The sequence below is a fragment of the Arachis duranensis genome, chromosome 10 (assembly GCF_000817695.3).
Source record: "Arachis duranensis cultivar V14167 chromosome 10, aradu.V14167.gnm2.J7QH, whole genome shotgun sequence".
Taxonomy (NCBI): Eukaryota; Viridiplantae; Streptophyta; class Magnoliopsida; order Fabales; family Fabaceae; genus Arachis; species Arachis duranensis.
In genome coordinates this window covers 61,116,314-61,134,385 of record NC_029781.3, presented here as the reverse complement: position 1 = coordinate 61,134,385, position 18,072 = coordinate 61,116,314, and the positions used below count along the sequence as shown (strand labels likewise).

Below are 18,072 nucleotides of genomic sequence, written 5' to 3'. Positions count from 1 at the left end.
TGTTTTGGGCGTTCAACTCCGGATCATGACGTGTTTCTGGCGTTTAACTCCAGACAGCAGCATGTACTTGGCGTTCAACGCCAAGTTACGTCATCAATTTCCAAATAAAGTATAAACTATCATATATTTCTGGAAAGCTCTGGATGTCTACTTTCCAACGCTGTTGAGAGTGCGCCAATTGGAGTTCTGTAGCTCCAGAAAATCCATTTCGAGTGCAGGGAGGTCAGATTCCAACAGCATCAGCAGTCCTTTTGTCAGCCTTTCTCAGAGTTTTGCTCAAGTCCCTCAATTTCAGCCAGAAATTACCTGAAATCACAGAAAAATACACAAACTCATAGTAAAGTCTAGAAATGTGAATTTAACATAAAAACTAATGAAAACATCCCTAAAAGTAGGTTGAACTTACTAAAAACTACCTAAAAATAATGCCAAAAAGCGTATAAATTATCCGCTCATCATTGATCAATGTTAATTGGAGAATTGTTCTAGTTAAGCGAAATCATAGATTGAATTTGGGATTGCAAAATGTAAATTTGGAGGGAAGGTTAAATTGAAAGAGATTAAATGACAGAAAGTAAATTACGGGAAATTAAATGACAGAAGCTTAAATTGCAAGAAAGTAAAAGGTAATGGGGATTAAGCATGAAATTAAAGAGGCAGAATATAAAAAGAATGGGTAGATCAGAGAATGGGGATTCATTGGGTTTTAGGAGATATTGAATTCTCCGGATCAAATCTTTTTCATCTTTTCCTCAATCAATGCATTCATTAACCTTGCTTGGCAATCTTAGATTATTGGATCCCAATATCTTGGCTCACCAATCTCTCTAAGCATGAATAATTTTCCAATGTCTTGATTTAACTGCTCATAGGAAGAGATGAAGCTCGGTCACTGATTATACCACACAAATTCATAAATCAAAGTATTGGTAGGATTAAATGTCACAATATCCATCTAACCCCCAATCTAATCCAATGTGAGAAAGCAATTCTAGTATGAATTCTTCATCCCTCTCTCAAGGATCCAAAGAATTCCAATTATGGATAGCTTCTCTATCAAGACAACTATCCAATCGAATTAAGATCGAAAGCTTTCTAACAAAAATTAAGAGAAAAGAAAGAAGAAGAAGACAAAAACTACTATTGATCCATTGAATTACAATAGAGCTTCCTAACCTAATGAAAGGGTTTAGTTGTTCATAGCTCTAAGAATGGAAAACTGAATTAAAAGATGCATTGCAAAATTGAAATTACAGAGAAATTGGGAAATTCCTCAAAACTGTTCGAACTCCAAGTAAAAAGTAAAAGTCCAAAAAAAAGTCCCTCAAAACCTGAATTCTAAGCTGTTTATACACTTCCTTTCATTCATTCTTCAGTCTCTGAATTGGGCTTTTGGCCTTAACTGAATTGGGTTGAAATTGCCCTAATGGGTTTCCTTGCTGTTGAGTGGAGCTCTGCTTTGAATGTGCAAGTCCTGATGCTTCACGTTGGAGTCCATGTTTGATGGCCAATGTTGAATCAAACGTTTCTTTTAAAATTTAGTTCTGCTTGCGGTCATCAACGTTTGACTCAACGTTGAAGTGCCAATGTTCTTCTATCCACGCGTACGCGTGTTTTGCTCGTCCGCGCATTTAGGGTAAAAATGTTCATCCACGCGTACGTGTGGATGCGAAAATCCTAAGTTCTAGTCTTCAAAGCTTTAGAAGAGCGTTGCCATCAACGTTGGACTGGCAACGTTCCCTTCAACGTTGGCTGATCCACGCGTATGCATGGTGTACACTTGCGCGTGGATGCTCGAAACCTAACTTGCGCGTATGTGCCAAGGACGCGTGCGCGCCATTGCACAATTTCAAAGTCAGAATTTCAAGCTCAGTATCGCGCATGTTGGCCACTACAATGGAGGTGATGTTATTGGTCCAACATTACCCATCCACGCGTATGCGTTAGCTGCGCAAGCGCGTGGATTGTCAGAATTCCCAATCCACGCGTGGGCGTACAACACGCGTGCGCGTCGCTACAAATCTTCAAAATCTCCAGAAAGAACATTTTTTTACGATGTTGGGGGGTAACATTGGCTTACCAACATTGCCTTTAACGTGTGCATCAGTAAATTATGCAAAGTATTGCTCTACTCCCTTTTTCAACGTTGGTGGTCCAACTTGGCCACTAACGTTGCTTCTTCTTCCTCCTCTTCATGACCCTTCTTCAACATCCTTCCTTGCATTTCCTTACCTGTCATCAACCAACATATGCATCAAAGCCTTGCTAAATCTATGAGAATTATCATCCTTCTTAGCACCCAAGTAGTTGTAGCATAATTCTCATGAAATTGCATCAACTTAACCATGGTTGGATGAATCTAAACATGTATGAATTTCTAACCCAATTGCTTACTTATAATGCAAGAAAGTGCATCAAACCTACTTGATAAGGAATAGATTGGGTATTAGGGGTTTTATCACAATAGATAAGGATTATTCAATAAAGGTATACGCAAGACACAGCGGAAACAGAAAAGATAGATAATGAAAAACAAGGATGGATAAATGGGGATTTTCCTACTAGACCTCCAAGAAATCTGTTCTCAGCAACCTAGGTCACCAGAAAGGGCTCCCTACTAGACCTTCAAAGAACTTGTCCTTGACAACCTAGATCAGATGGGTGAAAATTGAATCACTCAATTTTCTCCATGCAACAAGCGAAGCAAATCACTCACCTCACTTAATCACACACAAAAAATGTGCATAAAGCACTAAAGAAATTTTATTCATCAAAAGTTATGTAAATTGTCTCACCAAAGGTGTTTAAATAGACCCCTAACAAACTAGCTAAAAGATAAGATAACTAATTTAAATCAGATTTGATCTTATTAGATTATATCAGATTTGATTTAAATTTTAAAATCCTAAAGATATGATAACTAATTTAAATCAGATTTGATCTTAATTGATTAGATTATATTTGATTTAAATTTAAAATTCCTAAAAATACTACTAAGCAAATCAAAAGTAAATCAAATCTTCCAACAAATTCTAACAGCAAAACAAATTAACAATAAATGACTAAAATTTGAAAATTAATAAAATTGTCTCCCATTGAATTCGAAAAGCTTTATTGGGCTTCTTGTTGTCTTGCTTTAGCCTAATGGGCCTTATGAATTGTTGTCCTTTCAGCACCACTGTTTTTGAGACGGACTCTAGGTCTTCTTGATGTCCAAGACTGGCATGGCACAATTCTTCTAGAATTCAGATCCTTGAATATGACAAGATTATCATTCCATCCCTTAGCTCTAAGATGACGAAAATGCCCTCTTGACCACGTATCATTCTCTCCCTATTCAAAAAGATTCGTCCTCGAATCTTGATTGAGAAGCTCTTTTTCCCTCCAAGGAATCCAAATCCAATCTCCGGGTTCAAATACCATGGTTTGATGACTTTTCTCTACCCACTGAATGGTGGCTATGTCCTTCATGTGTGCAAGTTCAATCTTTCCAACCATGCTATCACCATCTTGTCCAAAGTGTGCAAGTTGTCTGTCTTCATTTTCATCCATATTAATGCCTCCATAATTGACCAGTGAATCTACAACGCCTGACAAATTTGATATGAAAATACTAGGAATTTCGTGGTTAGATATATGAGAAACTAAGGACTCTGTGGATTTCAATGAGACTAATGCACTCTTGTCTAAGCTAGAACTTTCTAGATCTCTCTCACAAGTGTGTTTATTGAACTCAGTTTCTTTTTTGCTCATTGACTCCTCTCGCTGACTATTCTCATCTTTTCTCTCAAACCCCTCGCTTTCAATCAAACATGGAACCTTTTCACTCAAACACTCAATCTCTTTCTCAATTTCTTTTCTCTCATATTCTTCAAATTGCTCACATCCCAAGGACCCAATTGAGAAATTCTGAATTGTTGAATCATCTAAGGACACATCACCCTCTACAACATACTCAACAAATTCTTCCATCTATGGCTTTGAAGAAGAATGAAAGATAGGCGTATAAGAATTCCTCTTGTTATGGCGAGCTATCATTTGTTGCACCTGTTCCCAATCAATGGCCAATTTGACCAAATTGTCCATGGTTGTGTAATGGTAACGTTGGCCTTCATCTGCAAGTTCTTCACGTAATCCAAACAAAAATCGGTCGTTAAGAACCTCAGGACTCCTTTTAATATTAGCCATGTGCATCAAATATAGAAACTCCTTGTGGTACTCCATCACTGATTGTGAGCATTGTTGTAACATAAAAAATTTTCCAAAAAATGTATTGTAGTATGATGATGGTACAAACTGCCTCCTCATGATTTTCTTCATCTTCTCCCAGCTGCTAATTAGGCATTTTCCGTACCGTCTTCTAGACCTTTCTAATTTAGTCTACCATATACGGGCATCATCGGGAAAATTGGCTTGTACCAGTCGAACCTTCTTTTCCTCTAAAAGGATGCAATTTGCAAAAATTGACTCTACCTTCCTTTCCTATTCGAAATAAGCTTCAGGATTGTTCCTCCATTTAAATGCAAGTATTTTCAACCAAGAACCCTTTTTCCCATATGATATTTCATCATCATCACTATCGTAATACTCAAACATTTTTTTTATTATTTTTATATATTTTTCAGACACTGACTTAAAGATAGGATAATTGCAAAAACAAAATTAAAAAAGGATTTTTTTTGTTTTTTTTACTCTAACGTGAATTTACAGAAATTAAAGAAAAAAAACAAAGAGACTAAACAAGACCTATAGAACGCGTAGATAAATAAGAATTTACATATGACCTATAACTGATACCAGATGATAAGGAATAGATTGGGTATTAGGGGTTTTATCACAATAGATAAGGATTATTCAATAAAGGTATACCCAAGACACAGTGGAAACATAAAAGATAGATAATGAAAAATAAAGGATGGATAAATGGGGATTTTCCTACCAGAACTCTAAGAAACCTGTTCTTAGCAACCTAGGTCACCGGAAGGGGCTCCCTACTAGACCTTCAAAGAACTTGTCCTTGACAACCTAGATCAGAGGGGTGAAAATTGAATCACTCAATTTTTTCCATGCAACAAGCGAAGCAAATCACTCACCTCACTTAATCACACAAAAAAATGTGCATAAAGCACTAAAGAAATTTTATTCATCAAAAGTTATGTAAATTGTCTCACCAAAGGTGTTTAAATAGACCCCTACAAACTAGCTAAGAGATAAGATAACTAATTTAAATCAGATTTGATCTTATTAGATTAGATCAGATTTAATTTAAATTTTAAAATCCTAAAGATATGATAACTAATTTAAATCAGATTGGATTTAAATTTAACATTCCTAAAAATACTACTAAACTAATCAAAAGTAAATCAAATCTTTCAACAAATTCTAACAGCAAAACAAATTAAAAATAAATGACTAAAATTCAAAAATTAGTAAAATTGTCTCCCATTGAATTCAAAAAGCTTTATTGGGCTTCTTGTTGTCTTGCTTTAGCCCAATGGGCCTTATGAATTGTTGCCCTTTCAGCACCACTGTTTTTGAGACGGACTCTGGGTCTTCTTGATGTCCAAGATTGGCATGGCACAATTCTTCTAGAATTCAGATCCTTGAATATAACAAGATTATCATTCCATCCCTTAGCTCTAAGATGACGAAAATGCCCTCTTTACCACGTATCACTACTGAAAACAAAGAAAAAGGGTAGTGAAAACTAGCCTAAGATGCCTTGGCATCACAACACCAAACTTAAATCTTGCTTGTCCCCATGCAAGCATTGAATTGAGACAAATAAATGAAACAGAAAGTAATGTCCATATCAACAAGTTATTAACTCATGGGGTTTTATACAGAGAATGTTACAGCTCACTTTTATTGATCCTTAGGTAAAGAATGTCTCTTTTAAGCATTGACTAACATACCGTTATGACCTCTTATTATTCACTCATCCTTGGAAGTTGCCTTTTCTTCAATTTTCTTTCTCTGTGAGCTCATTTCTCACTTATAGCTTAGTGTCATGTGTTGTAGTAGCTCCTTAACTTATTTTCACTCAACACATCTCCACTACAGACACTTGGCTCATAATTCTTCTTAAGATATTGGTGCCCAGCACCTCTTTGAGTTACTAAATGCCTTGTAACTAGGTTGCTCTTGATAATGGACTTTTGACCAATAATCCCGGGTTATTCAACCCAAGTTACCAAGTGTTAAGGCACTCCATAGAACCTAATCATCCAAGCAGATCCTAGTACAAAGACACCACATGCATATGTCTTAAGATCCAAACTATTGGTGTCTAGCCTTATTGTTTGTTTTCTTCTATTTCTGTTGCCATTTTTGGCTTTTCTTTTTCTTCCTTTATTTGTTTTTCTTTTCATCTAAGGAATTTTTTTTATAGGATTCATAGACAGCATCCTAGTTTATACCAAAGAGGACACCCTAACCTTTTATTCATTACAAGTGAGCCACTACAATCTCAAACATATATACAACCACTTGATCTTTATTTTCTTACTTGTCAAAAAGAACCATTCTACTTCTGTTCAAACATTTTCTTTATTTAATTAAAAACGGACAAGCATACATTCAAGCAAGTGATATTGACACACACATCTAGGCTAACAAATTTATGGCAAAAATTAAACACACAGAATGTAGGATGACTTAAACTAGGAATGAACTATCAACTAAAGTAGACATGTTCTTTAAATACGATAAACAAGGAGCAAGTCCACCTTTCATTCTTTATCCTGTTTGTTTTTTTTCTTCTTCTCTCCTGCTTGCTTATTAGCTTCTCTTTTGCCTTTTCCCTTTAACTTTGTCCAGAAGCCAGCTTTCTTCATTGTCTTTTCCACTCTGTCTTCAAGGCATATTGCTCTGTCTATCTCCACCTCACCTCGCTCCTTATAGTATTGGTCATAAATTGGAAATGCTGGATTCAGACCAGGTAGATGTTCCACCACATAGTTGAGCTTGGTTTGAGCATTCATGTTATAATCAGCTTGGCTGTCATATCTTGCATTCTGCAAAGTTGCAAATTCCTGGAAAGCTCTCATATGATAAACTTGATTCTGGGCTAGCCGGTTGAAAGATTCTTGAAAGTGTGAAGATTGTTCCTTCTGAATGACCAGAAATCTTGACTCAAAATCTCTCTGTTGGCCCATCATTCTCAATTGAAGCACCTCTTGTCTCTCTTGAGCTCTCCTGTATTGTTAATGGTACTCTTCCTATTTTTCTTGATCTCTTGCATATTGTTCGGATAGTCTTTCAATGGCTTCTTACATCCCGCTCATGTCTAAGTTGGCTTGTGTTGGGAGTTGTTCTTCTTCTTCCTGTTGTGCTCCTTCTTGTGTTTCCTCTCTCCTTCGCCTTCTTTGTGGTCTTCACCACTGTTGGGCTACAGTAACATTCCTCATCCTTTCTATAGTTAAAAGCATGCCTGGATTCAGCTAGATTGGGTTTGCATCCTCTAGTGGCACTCTAGCTTTCATGCACAGCCGTATGATGGTGCTTGGGTAGTGTAGCTAGGCATCAAAAGAATTTTTCTCTGCAATCTTTTGAATATCCTTTGTAATGATTTCGTGAACCTTTATCTCTCCCCCTGCCATTATGCAGTGCAACATGATGGCCCTTTCCTTGGTTACTTCTGAAGTGTTTACTCTGCCCAGGATTGATCTCTTTATAAGCTCATACCATCCTTTTGCTTCAAGGATAAGATCTCCCCTTCTTATATACTTGTGCCTTCCATGGTTATCCCTCTCCCAGTCAGCATTAACCACACAGATATCACTAGAAATTTCATCATAATTCTGGTTGCCATTTAATCTTTCTTGGTACCCAAACTTATCAAAATGTGCTCCCCTTAATCCTAAGACTTTCATGATGGTCTTCAGACTAAAGTCTACCACCACACCCCTAACAAAACTCTTGTAAGTTGGGGCAGTAGTTGTATCTTGCCTTACAGTGTTGGCATAAAATTTCCTTACGATATTGGCATTGATCTTGGTGATTGGTAAGATAAGTTCCTCCCATTTCCTCTTTCTGATCTTGGCCCTTAATTCTGGACATCCATCATTAGGTAGCTGGAAAGGAACTTCTGGAAATATTCCTTTTTTTGCCATCCACCCAAATTGCATTTGGTAGAACCGTGATCTAAACTTCCACTGATTATAAGTGTTGTCACCTTATTCTACAATAGGTTCCTTTCCTTTCCTTCTTTTGTTACTTGAAGAAGATTCCATACTTTTCTTAATAGTCACTAGAATAGAGGTTGAAGGTTTATGAAGAGGGGCGACTAGTGTGCTGCACTCTTGATGAAATGGTGGGGTGAAGGTACGATAATATTGTGGAGGTAAGTGAACAAGGGTGATTTGTTGCACAAGAACAATGGTTGTTGGGTCTTTGGTTTTAGAGAAGCAAAGGCTGAATTTTTGGAGTACAAGAAGTATGAAAACTTTAGTTCAGAAGCATGGTTCAAATGAAGCCATTTATAGCAAGCTTTAATGAATAATGGATGGTTAGGATTCTTTGGGAAAGGTTATGAATGAAGGGCGTGCATGCATGGTTGAATGAAGACAAAAATTGCCTCTTCATTGGGCATATATCTTCGGTTTTCTTGGTACCTCTTCCCAAGGTGTGCAGATTTTTATTCCCAAGAAGAACCGTTCAAAGCCATGTGACCTTCTCTTTTGTCCTCATGCTATCTTTACCATTTATTGTCTTGTCCTTTTCATTGAATTATTCTTCATACCTATCCATCATAACAAGGCAAAGAAAGTGAATATAACAAGTGGTGGTAAGCACATAACACTTAATACTCAAGGTCAAAACTTTGACTAGCACTCCTTATAATTATTCAACCAACTGTGACTCTTTCCTTGGACTTTTATATAGTCTTGGAGAACACCAAACTTAGTGTTTGGCTATATGATTCAAAAGGTCACTTCCTCCAAGTAACATCATTGAGATCTCAACTGGATTATTGTCACTCTTAGTTAAACCATCATGAGGAACACTTTATTTTCCTATTCTTAAACATGAACTAAAAGAAATTATAAACATGGTTGTACTTTCATGAATTTCAAGATTCAAAAGAAATTTGATTCTCATGACTTGTTCTTTTAGTGTGTGAGACACTATCTTCCAAGAACACACTTATGCACATATCACAGTAGCAATATGATCATTAGCCTTGAAAGTATATTAGTGTGCCTGTAGGTACACCAAACTTAGAGTTGGATCATATGCCTCAAGTGTCATGGCTAGTTGTCAAATTTGCTCATGAAAACTTGAAATTATGTTAGAGCAACCTATTTTATTCAAACTGAAGCTTTAAAATCAAGGAAACTAAATCATTGGCTACCTCCCATGGAGCACTTCTTTAGCATCATTAGCTTGACGGTTGTTCTTTATCAAAGGTGGATTGTAGTGCCTTATGTCCTCTCCTCGCACAATGAAGCTTTCTCCACTTGATTCCTTGATGATCTTTACATGTTCTAAGGAGAGGATCTTTCTGATAGTGAACACCTGAGGTAACTGAGATGGAATGGTTGGATGGTTGGGAGGGGTTGGTAGATGGTGGCCTAATATCACCTTGTCTCCCGGGGAAAAAGCTTCTGTAGGGATTTTCTTATTTCTCCTACCCTTGGCGATTTTATTCTTACTCTTCCATCTTCTTCCAGTGTTGCTTCATTGACTCTTGTAATTAGGAAGTCCTTGTTAACTGCTCCTCTTAATTCTTGTGGCTTCAGCTCTTCCTTGAGTTCCTTTGGTTGCTGTGTTTCTTGAAGTTCTTGTTTGTCCACCAATGATTGTTCAATTGCTCTATTTTCGGTTCACTGTCGCTTTCTTCTAGGGACACCTTGCTGTGATCATTCTTTAGCTCCTTGGGTTCTGACTCAGAGTTAGTTGCAGGGTTAAAAACATGGAAAGTGAGATGTTCATCATGTATTCTCAATATTAACTCTCCTTGCTCTACATCTATGATTGCTCTAGCAGTGGCTAGGAACGGTCTTCCCAGGATGATTGGGTGGAGGTGACTTTCCTCCATGTCCAGAACAACAAAGTCAGCTGGGAGAAAGTAATTTTCCACTTTGACCAATACATTCTCAATTACTCCTTCAGTTTGCTTCTGAGTCTTATCTGCCAATTGGATGACTACGTCTATGGGTTTCAGTTTATTGATTTACAATTTCTTCATGAAAGATAGAGGCATCACATTTATGCTGGCTCCTAAATTATAGAATCCTCTATTAATCCTTGTATTTCCTATGGCACAGGGGATATGAAAGCTCCTTTGATCTGTTTTTTTCAAACGTAGATCCCTCTTAATAAGGGCACTACATTCCTTGTTCATTATCACTGTTTGTCCCCCTATAAAAGGTTCCTTTCTTGGTCAGCAACTCCTTCATGCACTTGATGTAGTTAGGCATTTATTGGATAGTTTTGATGAAAGGTATGTTGACATTGAGGGATGCAAACATGTCTAGAAATCTTGAGTATGACTTCTCTTTCTTACCACCTCTGAATCTTTGAGGGAATGGTGCTTTTGGCACATAAGGTTTCAAAATTTCCTTTTTTTACTATTCTTTTTCTTGTATCAGTCTATTTCCTTGTTCATTTTCCTCGAGAATTTCTTGGGGACTTCCTTGGCTGTGCTCTGTCAGCTTGTTGGTCTCTTCCTCCAGGCTCTCTTCGATTGCAAGTGTAACTGCCTTACATTCTTCCCATCTCACCTTCTTCATTTTCCCCCTTGGAATTTTCTCAGTGTCACTGGGGAATTTATTTGTGTATTTAAGAATTTGTTGTGAGAGATGTCCTACTTGAGCCTCAAGCTTCTTAATAGTTTCTCCTCAACTTTTTATACTAGCTTTCACTTCTTCCTTGAAGTTTTTTATGTCTTCCGATTCCTTGCAGAGATGTGCAAACATAGCTTCCAATTTTGGCTATTCTATCATCATTTTATGGGGGTGGTTGGATAGGATGGGGTTGTTGAAAGTGGTTATTTTGGGCTTGGTATGGTGGCTAGGAAGAGTTGTTGTATGAGTGTTGATATCATCTTGAGTTGGATTGTTGGTAGGTGCTCTGGTTGGAATTATGAGTTTTATGGTCTTGGCCTTGGCCTTGTTGGTTTTCCCACCCAAAATTTGGATGGTTCCTCCAACCAGGATTATAGGTCTTTGAATATAGATCATTAACTTGCCTAGATGAATTTTCCAAGTAGTTGACTTCCTCCCAATTAACTCCTTCCTCGGTGTTTGGCTCTGATTGAGGTGATGGTTGAGTGTGGATGGCTGCAGCCTGATTCTTCTCCATTCGCTTGGTTAACTCAGCTAGTTGCTTAGTGATCATCTTGTTTTGGGCCAGGATTATATCCATGTTGTTCAGCTCCATAACTCCTCTGTTATTGCTTCTTTCTGAGGCATAGAAATATTCATTGTCAACCACTGTTTCTATGACATCAATGGCTTCTTTAATAGTCTTCTTCTTGTTAAGAGAGCCTCCAGATGAGTGGTCCATAGCATTCTTTGATTCATAGGAAAGCCCTTCATAAAAGATGTGTAATTGCACCCATTCATTGAACATATCAAGGGGGCATTTCCTTGTCAGATCTTTGAATCTCTCCCAAGCCTCATATAAGATTTCACCATCTTGTTGTCTAAATGTCTGCACCTCGGTTCTCAATATATTCACTCTTTGAGGAGGTAGAACCTTGCCAAGAATCTGTTCACCACATATTCTCAAGTTGTCAAGCTTTCTTTAGGAAATGATTCCAACCACTTGGATGCTTTGTCCTTCAAAGAGAATGGAAACAGTAGCAATCTGTAGGTATCAGGATGAACACCATTAGATTTAACTGTATCACAGATCCTTAGGAATGCAGTGAGATGCTCATTAGGGTCCTCTTATGTGCTTCCCCCGAAAGAACAATTATTTTGGACGAGTGTGATGAGTTGAGGTTTCAATTTTAAATTATTAGCATGGATGGTTGGCTTTTGAATGCTGCTCCCACAGTTTCCTAGGTTTGGGTTGATGTAGGAACCATGCACTCTCCTCTCTTGTCCAGCATGGTTATCTACACCTCTTTTGGCATTGTTGTTCACCTCTCCTTCATGATGGTTTTCCATATCATCCTCTATGCCAGTATCCAAGTCTTCCTCCTCTTCCTCTGCACCAATAACCTTCTTCCCTCACGCTTTCCTCCTTAATCTAAGGAAGGTCCTCTCCAGTTCACTATCAAATGAGGTTGAGGTTTTCCCTCTTCTACCTGTCATAAAATGTACAAGTACAAGAAACAGCAAGTACATAATCCACTAAAATAGAGTAAAGTTAGCTTGGTTAGAGCAATTTATCAAACGGTTAGTGGGTTAACTTGCTGGAAAGTAAAAGAAGAAAAGAAAAATGCAAAAAATGACTAGAGTTGTAAAAAAAATGAAACAGCAGAACGGCGCCATAAACTTGATTCATCCGAAAACTGTCTCTCAACAATTTTCTTGCCGGCAAGTGCACCGGATTATCCGTCAAGTAAAAACTCACAATAGATTGAGGTCAAATCCCACAGGGATTGGTTGGTTGATCAGTGTTAAATGGAGAATTATTCTAGTTGAGCAAAATCATAGATTGAAATTCGGATTCCAGAATGTAAATTTGGCGGGAAGCTTAAATTGAAAGAGATTAAATGACAGAAAGTAAATTACGGGAAATTAAATAACAGAAGCTTAAATTTCAAGAAAGTAAAAGGGAATGGGGATTAAGCATGAAATTAAAGAGGCAAAATATAAAAAGAATGGGTAGATCAGAGAATGGGGATTCATTGGGTTTTAAGAGATATTAAATTCTCCGGATCAAACCTTTTTCATGTCTTCCTCAATCAATGCATTCATTAACCTTGCTTGGAAATCTTAGATTATTGGATCCCAATATCTTGGCTCACCAATCTCTCTAAGCATAAACAATTGCCCAATGTCTTGATTTAACTGCTCATGGGAAGAGATGAAGCTCAGTCAATGATTAAACCACACAAATTCATAGATCAAAGTATTGGTAGGATTAAATGTCACAATATCCATCCAACCCCCAATCTAATCCAATGTCAGAAAGCAATTCTAGCATGAATTCTTCATCCCCCTCTCAAGGATCCGAAGAATTCCAATTATGGATAGCTTCTCTGTTAAGACAACTATCCAATCGAATTAAGATCGAAAGCTTTCTAACAAAAATCAAGAGAAAAGAAAGAAGAAGAAGACAAAAACTACTATTGATCCATTGAATTACAATAGAGCTCTCTAACCCAATGAAAGGGTTTAGTTGTTCATAGCGCTAAGAATGGAAAACGGAATTGAAAGATGCATTGCAGAATTGAAATTATAGAGAAATTGAGAAATTCCTCAAAATTTTTTGAACTCCAAGTAAAAAGTAAAAATCCAAAAAAAAGTCCCTCAAAACTTGAATTCTAAACTATTTATACACTTCCTTTCATTCGTTCTTCAGTCTCTGAATTGGGCTTTTGGCCTTAACTGAATTGGGTTGAAATTTCTCTAATGGGTTTCCATGCTGTTGAGAGGAGCTCTGCTTTGAATGTACAAGTCCTGATGCTTCACGTTGGAGTCCACGTTTGATGGCCAACATTGAATCAAATGTTTCTTTTAAAATTCAGTTCTGCTTGTTGTCATCAACGTCTGACTCAACATTGGAGTGCCAACGTTCTTCTATCCACGTGTACCCGTGCTTTGCACGTCTGTGCATTTAGGGTAAAAATGCTCATCCACACGTGTGCGTGGATGCAAAAATCCTAAGTTCCAGTCTTCAAATCTTTAGAAGAGCGTTGCCATTAGCGTTGGACTGGCAACTGATAAACCATTATTTTATGGTTTATCTTGTGCTCAATTGAGTGGTTTCATCAAGTCTTTGCACACTTATAGTTTTGTTCTATGGTTAAAAACTTGCTTCCTAAGCCTTTAATTTGTGTATTTTAATTCCCCTCTCTACCATTCGATGCCGTGATCTGTGTGTTCAATGATTTCAGGCTTTATAAGGCAGGAACGGCTTGGAGGATGGAGAGGAAGCTTACAAAAATGGAAGAAGCACAAGAAATAAAGGAGACAATCAGCCAGGAGCGACGCGCACGCATGACTTACGCGTGCACGTGAATTGAAGTTCGCTCAACGACGCGTGTGCATTCCTGACGTGTGCGCGTGACAAGGAAAATTGCCAAACGACGCGCACACATGAGTGACGCGTACCCGTGACATGCGCGACTGCAGAAATTTTAGTAAACACTAGGGCAATTTCAGGCCGAGTTTGGACCCAGTTTTCGGCCCAGAAACGCAGACTAGAGCCAGGAAACGAGCAGAGACTCAACACACATTCTTATTAGCATAGTTTTCAGTTTTAGATCGGAATCTTAGAGAGACATTACAGTTCCTCTAGGTTTTCTTCACATTTATAGTTCTTAGAATTTTATTGCTTTTTGCTATTGATTTGGATATTGAGAAGAGTTGCTACCTCCGTTGAAGTTTCATCTATTCTAGTTTGTTTCCTTTGTCCCTTACTCTTTCATATCCTTAATCCTTGTTTAGAGTTACAATTGGATTGTTTTTAGAATTTATTAATGCAAAGAACTACTTTTACTTTTAATTAATTTTTAGTCTCTATTTTATTTAATCTGTCATGCCTTCTTCTTATATTTCTTTGGACGTTACATTCATGTCAATGGAGTAGAACCCCCACTTCACATGGGGTTGATTAAAAGGAGACGCTTGAGTTGGAACGCTCAAGCGACTAGTTAATTTGGAAGTCAATTAGGACATGCAAATAAGAGTTAGCTCAATCACTTGACTTTCCTTTATTTAGTAAGGGTTAACTAAGTGAAAATAACAACCTCTTGATGCTATACTTGAGAAATTCCAACAAGGATAGAACTTCCAATTAATCTACCCCCGGTCAAGGCTTTTTATTTGATTATATAAATTCTCAATCATTTATTTTTCTGTTCTTCAACTCCTAAAAATTCTTGGAAAACCTATGATCAATAAAATAGCACTCTTTTGTCAATTCATTGGGAGATGACCTAGGATTCATACTCTCACTTTTTTATTTCTAAATTTTGTGACAACTCTTTTAAATTGATACGCCGAATCTTCATTGGTTAAGAGCTATACTTGCAATGCTGTTTTATCTATAAACTCTTAATCGGTGATTTTTCTTATGTCAGCAACGTTCCCTCCAACGTTGGCTGATCCACGCGTACGCGCGCTGTGCGCTTGCGCGTGGATGCTCAAAACCTAACTTGCGCGTATGCGCCAAGGACACGTGCGCGCCGTTGTGCATCTTCAAAATAAAAATTTTGAGCTCAGTATTGCGCACGTTGGCCACTACCTTGGAGGTGACATTGTTAGTCCAACGTTACCCATCCACACGTATGCATCAGCTGCGCGTGCGCGTGGATTGTCAGAATTCCCATTCCACACATGCGCGTCGCTAGAAATCTTCAAAATCTCCAGAAAGCACATTTTGTTATGACGTTGGTGGTAATGTTGGCTTGCCAACGTTGCCTCTAACGTGTGCATCAATAAATTATGCAGAGTATTGTTCTGCTCACTTTTCAACGTTTGAGGCAACGTTGGTGGTCCAACTTGGCCACCAACGTTGCTTCTTCTTCCTCCTCTTCATAACCCTTCTTCAACCTCCTTCCTTGTATTTCCTTACCTGTCATCAACTAACATATGCATCAAAGCCTTGCTAAATCTATGAGAATTATCATCCTTCTTAGCACCCAAGTAGTTATAGCATAATTCTCATGAAATTGCATCAAATTAACCATGGTTGGATGAATCTAAACATGTATGAATTTCTAACCCAATTGCTTAATTATAATGCAAGAAAGTGCATCAAACCTACTAAAAACAAAGAAAAAGGTTAGTGAAACTAGCCTAAGATGCCTTGGCATTAGCCATTGTGGAGGTTTCCTCTAGTAGTGAGAATACTGCTCTCACGCAGACTCTGGGAGAGATGACCAACATACTAAAGCAGCTACAGCTAAATCAACAACAACATCAGCCTCCTCCACAACAACAGTGTCAATAGCTGGTTCCTCAGAGAGTGTGCAAAATATGTGCATGCTATACTTATTACACTGATGAATGTCCGCAGCTCCAACAAGAAGACAACACCTTGGTAGCTACCCATAATTTTTATGACCGCCCGAATCAAGGTGGCAGAGACAATGGTGGAGAGACAACTACAACCAAGGTGGCAGAGACAATGGTGGAAATCAGAGGTGGAACAACAATAGCAATCAGCAGAACCGGTATCAACAGAACCAAAGCCAGCCTTACCGAGTACCTCACCAAAGGCAAGCCTAGGCGCCTCAAAACAACAAACAGCAAGCCCCTCAAATTATTTACCCCCTTTTCTCTTCCAATGATGAGTTGCTTCACTCTATTTTGCAAGTACAAAAAGTCATTCAGAATACACTTTACTCTACCATAAATGATCTTAACTCCACTTTACAATCTCTTATCTCCCGGTTGGAACCATTTTCTACCCCCAATAATCAGCCTTCGAGCTCAAGCACACTTCCTTCTCAACCCTTACCCAAACCCAAAGGTGAAATCAATGCCATCACTTTGAGGTCTGGCACCACACTGTAAGAGAGGAGTCCCGAGGAGCCAAGCTCAAAAGAAGATATTCAAGTTGAAGACATTGTTGAGGTAGAAGATGTAAAAGATGAGGATGAGGTACAAAGTACAGTTGCAAAGGAAGTGGCTCAACCGAGGAATGGAGCACCAAAGGAAGATGAAGCCACCCGAGACGCCATCCCCATTCCCTTCCCACACCTTGCTAGGAAGTCCAGAAAGCAGATGGAGCTAGACCCCTTAGATGGTGGAGATCTTCAAAAAAGTTGAGGTAACCATTCCCCATTTTGATGCTATTCACCAGGTACCTAAATATGCTAAGTTCTTAAAAGATTTATGCATGCATAAAGATAAAATACATTATTTAGAAACTATTCCTCTAGGTAGCTCTATTTCTGCTTTAATGGGTGCCATACCGGAAAAATATGGGGATCCGGGTTCATGCATGGTTTCTTGTACTATTAAGGGTGTACAATTTTTCGACTGCATGTGTGATTTTGGTGCATGTGAGAGTATTAAGGGGCTAACATTTTGGTTTGGCAGATAAAAGCATAATCTCGGTGGTTGGAATTGCTAAGGACGTACTAGTGAGCATTAAGGGGCTAACATTTCCTATTGATTTCTACATTTTAGAGATGCCCCCTAATGACTCAGGAAGACCATCATCCATCCTGCTTGAAAGGCCATTTCTGAAGACTTCAAAGTTCAAATTGGATGCCTCTTCAAGAACCTACTCTTTTGAGATAGATGGTAGAGTAGTGAGCTTCAACCTGGATGAAGCTATGAAGCACCCACCAGAAGATCACTCCATCTTCTAGTGTGACATTATTGATGAGACCGTGGCTGAAGTCCACCAGGAAGAAGTAGACGGGCTGAACATGGAGCAAGGTACAAGTGTGGCGAAACCCTCTGAGCTTCCTGAAGATACCTTGCCACCACCAATCGCTCCAGAGGATCAAGTGCCTAGCCATGAGCAAAAAATGGAGTTGAAGCCCCTTCCACCCCACCTCAAGTATTCTTACCTTGAGGATAATCAGAAGCTCCCAGTTATCATTGCAAGGGAACTCACTTTCCAACAGGAGGAGTAGTTGCTTAGTGTGCTGAGAAAGCACAAGAAAGCTATTGGGTGGAGCTTGGCGGATATAGTAGGCATCAGCCCTCAAGTCTGTAAACACCGTATATTTTTAGAAGAAGGAGCAAGGCCTGTTCGTCAACCGCAAAGGTGGCTGAACCCTACCATTCTAGAGGTTGTCAAGAAGGAAGTGACCAGACTGCTTCAAGCCAACATCATCTATCCAATCTCGGATAGTGAATGGGTCAGCCCAGTCCAGGTCGTACCAAAGTAGTCTGGTGTCACAACAGTGGATAATGAGCATGGGGAACTCATTGTAACTAGATTGCAGAACTGCTGCAGGGTGTGCATTGATTATAGGCACCTCAACCA

General features: G+C 38.5%; 1 non-coding gene across 1 annotated transcript; it reads left to right on the top strand.

Moving 5' to 3' along the window:
• Positions 1-11,575: 11,575 nt before the first annotated feature.
• Positions 11,576-11,679, top strand: LOC127743255 (small nucleolar RNA R71). The gene has a single exon (XR_008004649.1). It is a non-coding gene; the product is annotated as a small nucleolar RNA R71 (small nucleolar RNA).
• Positions 11,680-18,072: the final 6,393 nt, after the last annotated feature.